Below are 11,752 nucleotides of genomic sequence, written 5' to 3' on the forward strand. Positions count from 1 at the left end.
ACTCCCTGCATGTCTCACATAGAGCCCAAGCACGAAAACTGATACAATAGCCACAGGCTGATAGGACGCTGGAAGAACGCAGCGGTCTCGACGGAATTAGGACTAGAAGGATGTAGTTGTAGGACGAAGCATACAACAACTCAGGTAAAGGTCTGCTTTCCACAGACAAATTATTTGCCCAAGGACGCTTTACATAGACGTTTCGAGCATCAGTTTCTAATCAAACTACAGAACTGGTTGACTTTCATGAAAACTTTCACGAAATGGGAGAGAAGCGTCTCGATAATCGCGGTGTTTTAGTGATTGCGTGTCGCCCCCTTGGGAACCCCGCCAATGTTTGATGACAGGTAATGATGGAGACGCGAAGACATCCTTCCTCTGCTAATGGGCGGATGTTCATCCGTGTATCGATGCTGTAGTTACCGCAGCTTAATTTAATGATATCTTGAGCGATTTACAATGATTCGACTCTCGCTAATAGCTTTTCTCGTCTTTTTTCTTCCGAGGGGTTCAATTGTGCCGACAAAAGGTGGTCGTGAGTTCTCTGTCAATGGAGATTGTTGCTGGGTATAGATGGTCTAGCAAAACGGCCATTACCACTGAACGCACGCCACACGACTCCGCTCAGTTTTCTCCCACTTAACTCTTGCTCAACTTACTTCACGCATTTACCAGATCCGACGTTTGTTCTTTTGTCTGCATATGACGACAAGAAACTAAGCCAAACTTTGTACTCGTGCATGTAGATCTGAGAATATAGGAAAGACAAGCGAACTTTGTAGATCCATTACAGTTAACCTGTACTTTATCCTTTATGTGACGTGTACATCCGGGCTCTGGACAGATGGTAATCTTCCACATAATCCTCATCGCCATCAGCGTACGTGATTCGACATCATCTTAACTCCTATTCTCATCCCATAGGCTGACGTCTGTAAAATGAGGGTAATCATGAAGAGGCAAATATTAAAGACAAAAAGATATAAACGTTGCCACTAAGAAATACCCAAATAATTCTCGGCGACAAAATGCTGATATTGCCGCCGGTGTGACCAAACGTGTACCTGCCTTCTTCTCCGCTATTAAGTAATTACACCTTGCGAACGAGTCAACCGCCCAATCTTGTACAAACTAATTTCTTTTCTGCTCGAGCAAAATGGCCATTTTCAGCTGTTTTTATCCGGTGTAATTGATTTCTGCCCTCGCGTGTGCAATTCTATTACAGCAATAACAGGATCGGAATTACCCGAAATGGCTATAAATTTGAGAGATCGCTACTTAGACAAATTTTCCTCCATTACGTTTTATAAGCTGGAGTCTATTTACCGTAATGCCAAATCGGACCCATGACCCTTACACGCCAAGCAAAGACCAGACGAGGCCAATTTTGATACATTTTGCTAAAAGCTACTCTCAAACTATCTGATGATTCTTTTCCTTTGTCGGCAAAGGCTGGAAGGTGCCCGGATGTAAGGATGTCCCTTTCCACCGGCCACTCCCGCCTAATCGGATGCATGCCGGGGGATAAATACCGGGGGAGAGATTGCCAGATATGACTATAATCAATGGCCTGGTTTGTTGTCGGGCTAAACACGGTGATTTTTCCGGTGTTAAACTACTCTCATTTCGCCCGTTTACATGTGTTTTGTCTGAGGAAAAATCCAGATAGGGTCAACACATTACCCCATCGTTTTGTACGGTCTCTTGTTTCTGTGGACGTCTTGGCTGAAAACAGGGAAAGTTGATGTTTAAATTACACCTGGTTTAAAGGTAAAATAACCATTGCAACTTCATTGGGAGAGTTTAGAAGTTTGACCTGTGATAGAGTCGCTATATCCAAGTATCCAAGTATAGGCCTAGAACTGAACGTAACCGTTTTGAGCTGCATATATTCTGCATGGGTTATCATCCCATAACCTACATAACATAACCTTACATTCTACATATCGTTTATTCTGGTGTTAAAAGTTTCTTAGAATGCACAAGATACACGAACTTGGACTCAATTTCTACTTCCCAATTTCTACACCTGAGCAATGAACCAACTTTCATTATTTTATGTAACCTTTTTCTACCGCCCATCCTGACTGTAACTTTTTCCTCATTAGAACTCTGTTCTTCGTCCATCTTTTCTTTTTATGTCATAAACACTTGCACTCACGTTTATACGTCTTATCCTAAAGTAACACTTTAATAAATGCCAGAGTTTTATATAACATCTGTTTATTTATTTATTTATTTATTTATTTATTTATTTATTTTGTATTTAATCACCCAATCACGGTAACTAGCAGTATATATCTTAAAGGGGCTCGGACAAGATATGCATACAGCAAGAAGAGTTTATTATATACGTCTTTCTTTAAGGAGAGATTTGGTTGGATTCGATCTCCCATGCAGCCAAATGTTAAATAGCTAACAGCTTAGAATGTGAATACCACGCATATTACGCAGGCATGGAGGCTTAAGATTCCTGTGTCCATCACACTAATTCTCCACGAACTCGCGGGATACTATGTAGGATCTCCAGACTCCCGCTACTTTAAGTAAACGGCCATATAATTATAGCGATTCCAGAGCTGATAACAGCTCGCTCAATGGATACAATAATGGGAGGCCATAAGAAAACCATTTGTGAGCACTATACTAGGGTTATTTACGTTCGCTTCTTTGAGGGACTAAGGAGCCATTTCCGTGTTGGACAGAGACTCTTAACCGAGCCGAACACATTTAAATGAGACCCGCCGTTAAAGTTTGAAAAACGACACAGGACACGGACGTACGGACGCGAGGTTAGAGTACATAATTTTTCGGCGTCACAAAAGCTCAGCCATCGATGCATCAAGTTTTATCTGCTCTTGACAAACTGGTCTAATTAATTCTAATGAACACTCTCATTTTATAAAATTACTTTGAAATATGTTTTGTTTCTGCCTCGACGCCTGATCGATTTACAGAGACGTCAAACACTGGATATTCAAGGAAATGTAATTTACACGGCACATGACCCTGTGCTGAGCGAGAATGTGATAGCTGTTAGGGATAGGAAAAAAAAACAGCCCAAGATACTTGTATTTCTGTTAATATAATACTTGAACGCATGCCGAAAAATATCCTAATTTACCATTCTGCAGAAGGTGTAACAGGGTGCAAACAAGATTTGTAGAATCCTAGGAAAACATATGCCATTACAGGAGAAGTAAATGGCCTGAGCATCATTTCAAGAATAAAAGTCGACAGTTTCCGCGAAAATCAAAAGTAGTTGTCGAATTATTGTTCATATTATCGCGGAAGATTTTCATGAATCTTCTATGGACATTTTTATTATAGAGTGCCTTTGATTTAATGTAATCATGCACGTGTCCACCGCGGATAAACGTGATGTTCTCCTAGAATCAGCTTAGGTTTGACTGCAAGTAATATTTCCTGGATTTCAATCGGGGTAAATCGGTCGGGGTTGATCACGATCAAATTATGTCGTGATGAATTGCAGAGGTCGCGGGTCGTCGTAGCTCAGGTACATGTACATAACTGGACTTTATGACAAACATTCCTACACTTGTAAATCACATATTTTCACCTGCAGAACGAGCTCAAAATATAAACACATCATATTGATGTCCCAGGAATTTCATGAAGAACCACGCAAACTGTCCCGGGAACAAGGTTCCGAAAATCACTGGCCACTGAAGGCGGGGAGAGGCGATATATCAAGGATTCCCTGTCCCAGTCTTGAATATACGAGTAACTGGTTTCGCGTTTGGAACGTAAATAAAGCCACGCGGTGGAGCTTTACCATCGGTCAAGCCGGATTTCGTTGCATGGACGGTGGCTTAGCATGTTTTTGGTTTGAAAATAGTTACTTGACCATATATGACGATATTGTAAACTCGAGTATCCGCCCAAATTTCCGTGCCATTATACTATTGTTACCATAGTTTTTATGATAGTCTAACGCAAGGATCTTGTTAGCTAAGGAGGAAGTATATATGCTTATATAACTCGACCATCGAAATACATGCTTAACACGCCGATAGAAGTACACGGTTTTCTAACCAATAAATGTGCATACTTGCCTATTACTCCTCCATGGAAGTGCATTCTTGACTTGCCCATTGTGTAGTATAGATGATTAACTCTCTCGTGGAAAAGCAAATGTTCAGTTCGCCAATAGATATGTTTATATCACTCACAGGAGTATTTGCTTATAACTGGCTCGTGGAAGTTCATGCTTAATTGTCCTATATGGAAGTACGTGGTCAACTTGCCCTGGTACTATATGTCTAATTTTCCCATGGAATAAAAAAGATATATAGGCCTAAATGGTCCACGAAAGCTTAGATCATCCGTATCGAATTACATGGTAAGCTGGCCCACGGAGTGGTTGAGAAAACCAATATGTTTAGGTTGGTCGTCGGTTTCCCCAGTTGTCTGCCGGGTTTCCTCCCACAACAATGCTGGTCGTCGTCGTATTCTTGAGTACGGCGTAAAATACCAATAAAATAAAAACGCCAGTGAATAGAGCAATCAATCAATCGGTGTTCCAGTTTATTGCATAGTACGGTAAACCGGACGGGACCTATAAGCCATCCAAACCCAAGCAAACTGCAATCAGTGGTAAACGAGATTTGAACATGTGGCTCCATTTATATGCTTTTCAGCGATAAATGATCTCGAGTCCCTCTCCTTGCTCACTCCGTCTAATAATGAAAAATAAATATTTGAATCTATGTGATTATACATTTTATTCACCTATACCGAAACATTTCGGCCTAATTTTTGGAGACGCTTATAGCTGCTGCATGTAGCTGCTTATTGTGACCCAGTTATGTTTGAAACGTATGATCAGTAAATTTTTAACCAACTTCTCATTAACGGTGTCAATTAATGTCAGACCTGGGCGGGTGTAATTGAATTACCTCTCCTGTCGATTTAGTAGTACGACGTTCCTATGTGACGCGTGACCAATCGTGAGCTGTCGGTGCCATGTGCCAAGTGTTACATAAAGGGGGCCGTTATTGGAATTGCTGGACTAGCAGGCTAAATGAGTGTTACAGGCTATGTGGGTGACACCACCATGTAACTACGTGGAGGAAATGTACGCTATGCATGACACCACATGTGAACTTGATATGAGCTTTATTCTCTTAATTAAGATGACCGAAACTCAAATATCGATCGGTGTTTAGAAAAGCATTTGTTTGTATTGATTTATCAGTCACACGTGTATAGCTTTTGTCTCATGTGTATAGCTCTTGTCTTCCACACATATACGGTCTCACTATATAAATAACAGGCTTCTCATATAGCTGTTCCGGTGTATATCGCATGGATATACCTAGGTCATCCAGGCTATAACTTTTTGTCTTTCATTCAAAGTAAACCTGCAACAACTGGCAAGGTAACACCAGCCATGATATACGATTTCCACGTATCTTCAAACTACACTAAAAAGATAATCTGTTAATTTTAACCGAAACTCTGTTGTCTGAGTGCATGATGCTAGAATGTATTCTGTTCTGGCAGCAGATTGTTCTACTAAATACAACACACATATTCTATTAATTCAACATAAAGATTCTGTTGGACTAACAGGATATTATGTTGAATATGGCAGAATACTTTGTTGTAATAACATAATACAATCTAGCATCACTCAGCCAACAGACTCTCTGTTAAAATTAACGGATTAACTTTGACCTCTGTACATAGCGGCCGAGTTGACAGTCAGATGGAGTTGACGCTATAGGCTTTGGGAGTTTTGGTGGCCGTTTGGTCACATTTTCCTACTTTGCGGTGCAGTAACTTTCATATAGCCGTTAAACCTATATGTATATATACATGTATATTTACATGTATATATATTCTTATGTGTGCGGCTTTCACGTACACATCCATATCTTCCAGCGTCAAGCAGTTCAACCCAGTTATAGTCTGACTAACTTGTTCAAAACCAGAAGCTCATTTCAACAACCATAAATTCTGCGAATGTCCATGACGTATTTATAAAAAGCTTATAAAATAGGATGGCTATATGTTACTGTATTTGTATGTTTAAAATAATAGCTTTGAAAGTATAGTTATGCACGCATATTTGAAGTCAAGATATGATTGATGCATGCATGAATGACGAGTAACGGTTAGGTTATATGAGCCTAGAAATGTAGCTTAGCGACAACCGTACATAAAACGGTTCGAATTTTTAGGCGTTGAAATAAACAAATGTATACTCAGTAGCGCATGATACTGTCAAACTTAAGATGTAAACGGTGACACATCCTTCAAAATGTAAAGTTACACTTTATCTCTCTAATTGATACCCCAAGGCTATGGTCTAAAGAATGGCGGAGGATATGCTGTGAAGAATTCCGGATCCTGATTCCGCCGTGGGTGATCCGATTCATCCAAATAATCCCCTTCAAAGCCCAGTCGCCAAGTTTTGATGACACTCTGTGTTTCGATAGAAATTCTAGATCCGAACAAAGGCTTTTAATTCAGACAAATGAGTGTGAAATCGAGTGTATTGTTCTGAGAAGTTGTCAACATTGCCAGAACAATGGCGTCGATGGGCGTAACCAAGGCGGCACGTGCGGAGCAGGAAACTTCTTGGACTTAAATTGGGCGCACTGTAGATAGAGACGTATGCCCCAAATCCGTGGATGCCTAGCTCGCTTGTTCTACCCCACGGGGTATGTACCCATTCCCCGTCCCCATCCACATGGTCCAGACCTAAATCTGCCCACACGTTTGTTCAACATGTGCGGCAATTAGTAAGATTTGGTTCATCGGAATTATGACCGGCATAATTAGCGATAATAATAGTGGTTTTGAAGTCGTGTTTGGCGGAAGAACTATACCTGTGCTGGACGAAATCCGTCCAGGGCACGCCCACATCCCCCCGGATGACACCGCGTAGTGATCAACCATCGATCTCATCACGTGTGCATGCTGCCCATGATCCACGACCAAAACTGGGGAGATTCCATGCCTCGTTAAATGACAAAAGTCTTAAAAGCGCAATACCTTAGTAAAGTAAAAGCAAATCGGCAATGTGGTTGATGATGAGAATTAATGAAGCTGTTAGCGGAACATTTCATCTGGTTTTTAGGCCACGTGACACCCTCTGGCGAGAGAAGACGATGATCCTCAGTTCTCACGACCAGCCATTGTCCGTAACCCGTCTAATCATCAAGTGTTTTTAATTTCATTGCCTTCCACAAAGAGGGGAGTTATTTGGAGATGATGTTGCCACGAGAAAATAAATAGTCTGAAAGTACAGAATTGGATGACTAAACTATGCCCGTAAGAATTTTTTTTCTCATCTGAACCCTGTATTTATGACAGCGTCTTCGTTTTTTCCGTCTACTGAAGAACCGTCTGTGGGTTATTCTAATATCTGATATCTAACCACAATAAACACATCAATTAAATCTGTCTCGATTTTTTCCCTGTGTCACAGTAGTAAGCTGGAATTAACGTAATAACATTTATACTCTCAAATTTATTATGTACATGTGTATGTGAATTGCTGTGTATGAAATCTGTTAATCTGGTAAACTAATTCACGCGCAGAACAAGGCGTAATATAAATTTATTTAAGATGTTGGTCTTCATAAAGATTATAGTAAGCACAGGGCTTTCTATAGAGCATATGTACTGGGCAGTGGATGACTGCGTCACGTGTATGTCCATTAATCGCTGCGATGTGCGGGTTCAAACCCGGCCTTGCATAGGGAATTTGTACATTTGCCCGTCCTCACTTTTTCATCCCTTGATGACAATAAACGGTCGACGACATTTCTGTTACCGGAGTAACTTTACGATTTCTTCCATCCATAAAAATGATTCCAACCGTGAAGACAACAATCAAAGACAAACATGTAATTAAAAGACGAAGTTTGTAGAAAGACATCCGGTCAGCTTACATAGCATTCTACATTTGTACATTAGATTGTTCAATTCACCGTGTATTCTTGATACACATATACCTTCTATATCGGATAGTTTTGTAATGTATTTAATTTTGTAAAAACAAACTTTCATGATAATGGTATTCTAATGTAATGCATGTACATGTATTGTTGAGAATCTTAAACCGTACGCCGTATGCAATGTAGCATGTCAATAGGGTTTCATTTCAAGCAATACCTTGTTACTGATTTGAGTCAAAATCTTACAATTTAAGACATAAACCATGTATTTACAATTACCCTTTGAATTAAACTTTCAACTTATAACAAGAAAGAACAAATATCTTCAAAATATGTATCCAATGCGGGATTCGTTATAGGTTTTGCAAATTAATTGCCTCGATGTTTCAAAAGGCAAGCATTTGCTTTGAATATGCCCGGCAATGAGATGTACGCTTTAGTTATCATTATGCTGAGAACATTGGTCCAGTTAAAAAACGTGTATGAATAACGTCTGAAGCAAGCTCCATCAGTGTATGTTCGTATGATTAGATTTATTCATGTTAAACATAAGGTATTAGTTCATTAGAAATTCTGAGAGTAAATTTTAAGTTGTTGATTACATATTTACATTTGCAGTTTCAGTGATTGAAAATTGAATACTTCATGTTCAAATTTATGGAAGGTAGGCTACAGGTCCCCTTGAAAAATGGCCGCCATTTTGAATTTTCAAGTGGCTGATGAATCTTTTCAAAACATAACTGCACAATTAGCATCCGTGTGTGACTGCTTGTATCATCACCTGAATGATTCTGGGAAATTGTGGACTTCATCTGCTGCACAAGATTTGTTCATTATGTGAAAAGCTTTGACGCATTTTTGAATCCACAAGACATCAAGTTAGACTCCTTTCGCTGGTATCTCGTATAACACTAAAGTCTGCTTGGCTGGTGAAATCATGGTTCACTGTTCTCACTAAGTTTGAACGCATAATTGACACTACTTATATAGAAGTTACATGTGTTGAAATTATTTTCCTGTGGTTTTACATGCAAATGTTGTTCGAGGTGACGAATACCTCAAAATGGTATTGATTTGGAAATAGATAGGCCCCTATTTGACTTGATAAGTTGATAAGTTATCTATTTGAAGACACAGATATGAAGAACGCGGTGGTAAGAGCAGATGTGTCGGTGTACACCGCCCCAGTGTTGGGTACACTAAGGGAGACAACTGTATCATTTACCTATTAAACTGTGATCGAGAAGGACGTTTTGCACCACATATGCAAAGTTGGATTTTCTGTTCATCTCTCACACCTACAATCATTAACCTCGGATTACAACAAATCGGTCATGATTTATTTTAGGGATGGTGTTAAAAATTGCAGCTTAGAGGCCATGCAATTACCCTGCTAATTAGGGGATCTTGTATAACATAACGCGCATCTACAGCGGACATATCCAGACAATGGCCGTGGGCGACAGGCGCCCAGGTGTGCAAGATGCTCAGTTTACAGATGTCCATCTATTTACGTACATGACAGCAGCGTTTGCTGTCGATATAACCGCCTATGCTCGTTTAACAAGTGCGCCATTAAGATAATGAGTTGACGTAAGTTGACACGAACTGTATATATCATTATAGGCCGATACGATGGTTTGAGGATGCGTAAATAACGAATGTAACTATATATCTCCGAAAGACACATAACCTGCGCGCATGTTAAGCAAACTTTTTGGATCATATATCTAATTCAGCTCAAAACAGTTGTCGCTTTGGTGGTTTGCATGGCAACGGTTGGATCAAGCATATACTAATTAAACTGTCTTATTTAATCCATAATTCTTCTCACGATCCACGTTTCACTTATAAATATATTAGACCCCTATACACACGATGTCACGTCATTAATTACATATGTAGTTGCAATGAAATCTGAACCTGGGTAGAGATTTTCTCTTCGTCTTTATGGCTTTTCCTTGCTTTTCAAAATTTTTTTCTCCTGGACGTTATCAATTAACCAAAGGGCTAAAAACTGAAAATGAAGGTGATATTTTTTCTTTGTTTTGTTTTTCTTTCACTTATACTGGTTCGTCAGGAATGGCATTCACTTAGCTCTATGAGACTATTCATATTTTACATAAAAATAGCCCCACAGAGCTAGTACTTACTATATATGGTTGCAGAACAACTATAATGCTTTCATTCTAGGATTACCTTGTTCGACTCTTTATCAGCCGATGCATCATTGGCTGTTTTAGCATATCCCTGTCAAGACATGTTAATCACTGTATACGGTTGACTTTTGCACACTATGCCTGTGGTCTTTGAAGGCCAGAGTTAACCGTAGCGTTTGAAAGAATTCTATTTTCACCGAAATATCACAGCCAAAATGACAAAAAGAAATGAACAGAATTAATTTCCCCAAAGCGTAAAATATATTATCTTGTACCAAAGCCAAGACATAGCCAGTTGTTTTCTTTGTACCAAGCTTTGTTGCCTATTCTTCAATCCATTTAGTGTTTTACACTTTGTCTGTCCTATGACAATCACATCGGCAGTCACCAGATTGTAGAGTCACGCCTAGCAGCTATGAATCAACAAGCTTGGACATCAAGCCTGTTGTTAGCATGTGAAAGTGGCTACGGAACTACATATCACACAATAACGAGTGTGTCCAACATTTGTCTAAGAATAGCTTCCTAATCCTGTCTTACGATTCGCGGCCCCCTCGCCCCTCCCCCCTCTCTCTCTCTCTCTTTTTGTCTCGACATCCCACAGGTAGTTAAGTCAGCCAACATACAAGAGTATGGCAATACTCATATTTGGTTTGGCACTTTGTTGTTTATTGTTTGCTAGGGGTCTTAACGTCGCTTTCAGTTTTAAACTCTAATCTCGTCACGGCACTTTAGTCATCTATATGTTGCTTACATTTTAGTAAATGCCAAAATGTCTATACGCGCAATATTTTTTATTGGATTGGTGTTTTACGCCATACTCGAGACTTTTTCACTTATATGAGGGCAGCCAGTATTACGGCGGGAGGAACCCGGGGAGAACCATGTTGCCAGCAGATCTTTCCACGGATGTATACGAAGCCATGCAGCTTGCGTTAACTTGGGATGAACTCATAGCGACCATATTGTTGAGAGGTTGGAAGGTTCCAAATATCTGTATTAGATGCTTCCCCTTACAAACTACAACATGCATACACGACAATGGAATTGTCCAAAATCTGCTTACTTTAAAATCTATGATAGGGTGATCCACCTCCGGACTGAGCTTGCAGGAGTGTCCCGCCCATATAGAAGTCGGCCCTCGTAGTTCCCATGTAAATATGTTATCAATAGCTTATTTACTTTGTACTTATTATTAGAAGTACTCGTAGAAATATTTCGCTACTGAGAAGGAATTAGCATCCATGCACAGAATATATGTACTGTACTCTTCAACAAGTTTCTCTTACTTTGTCTACCAATTAGAGTATCCTACATACCAGTATATGTAATGTTCTATTATCGTAACAAACAGTTCATGTCACTGCTAATATGAACTTCAACAAACGTACGTCTGAATAAGTCGTATATTTGAACAAGCCATTTAAAGCATGCTGTGAATACTGATAATGAAACATGTCCATAATCAACCATTTTAAGAAAATTTTAAAAAGAGTAAAATACATGTACAGCCAAAACCTGAAATGTACAAATCCAAGGAAAAATACCAAACTAAAAAAAATGACAAGTCGCTATCCATCTGGAGGACATAAGAGTGCATGTATTGTATAATAGATATTTTATAATATTTAATCTGATAATAAAACGATAATTCAGTTACAA

The sequence above is a fragment of the Liolophura sinensis genome, chromosome 6, assembly GCF_032854445.1.
Source record: "Liolophura sinensis isolate JHLJ2023 chromosome 6, CUHK_Ljap_v2, whole genome shotgun sequence".
Taxonomy (NCBI): Eukaryota; Metazoa; Mollusca; class Polyplacophora; order Chitonida; family Chitonidae; genus Liolophura; species Liolophura sinensis.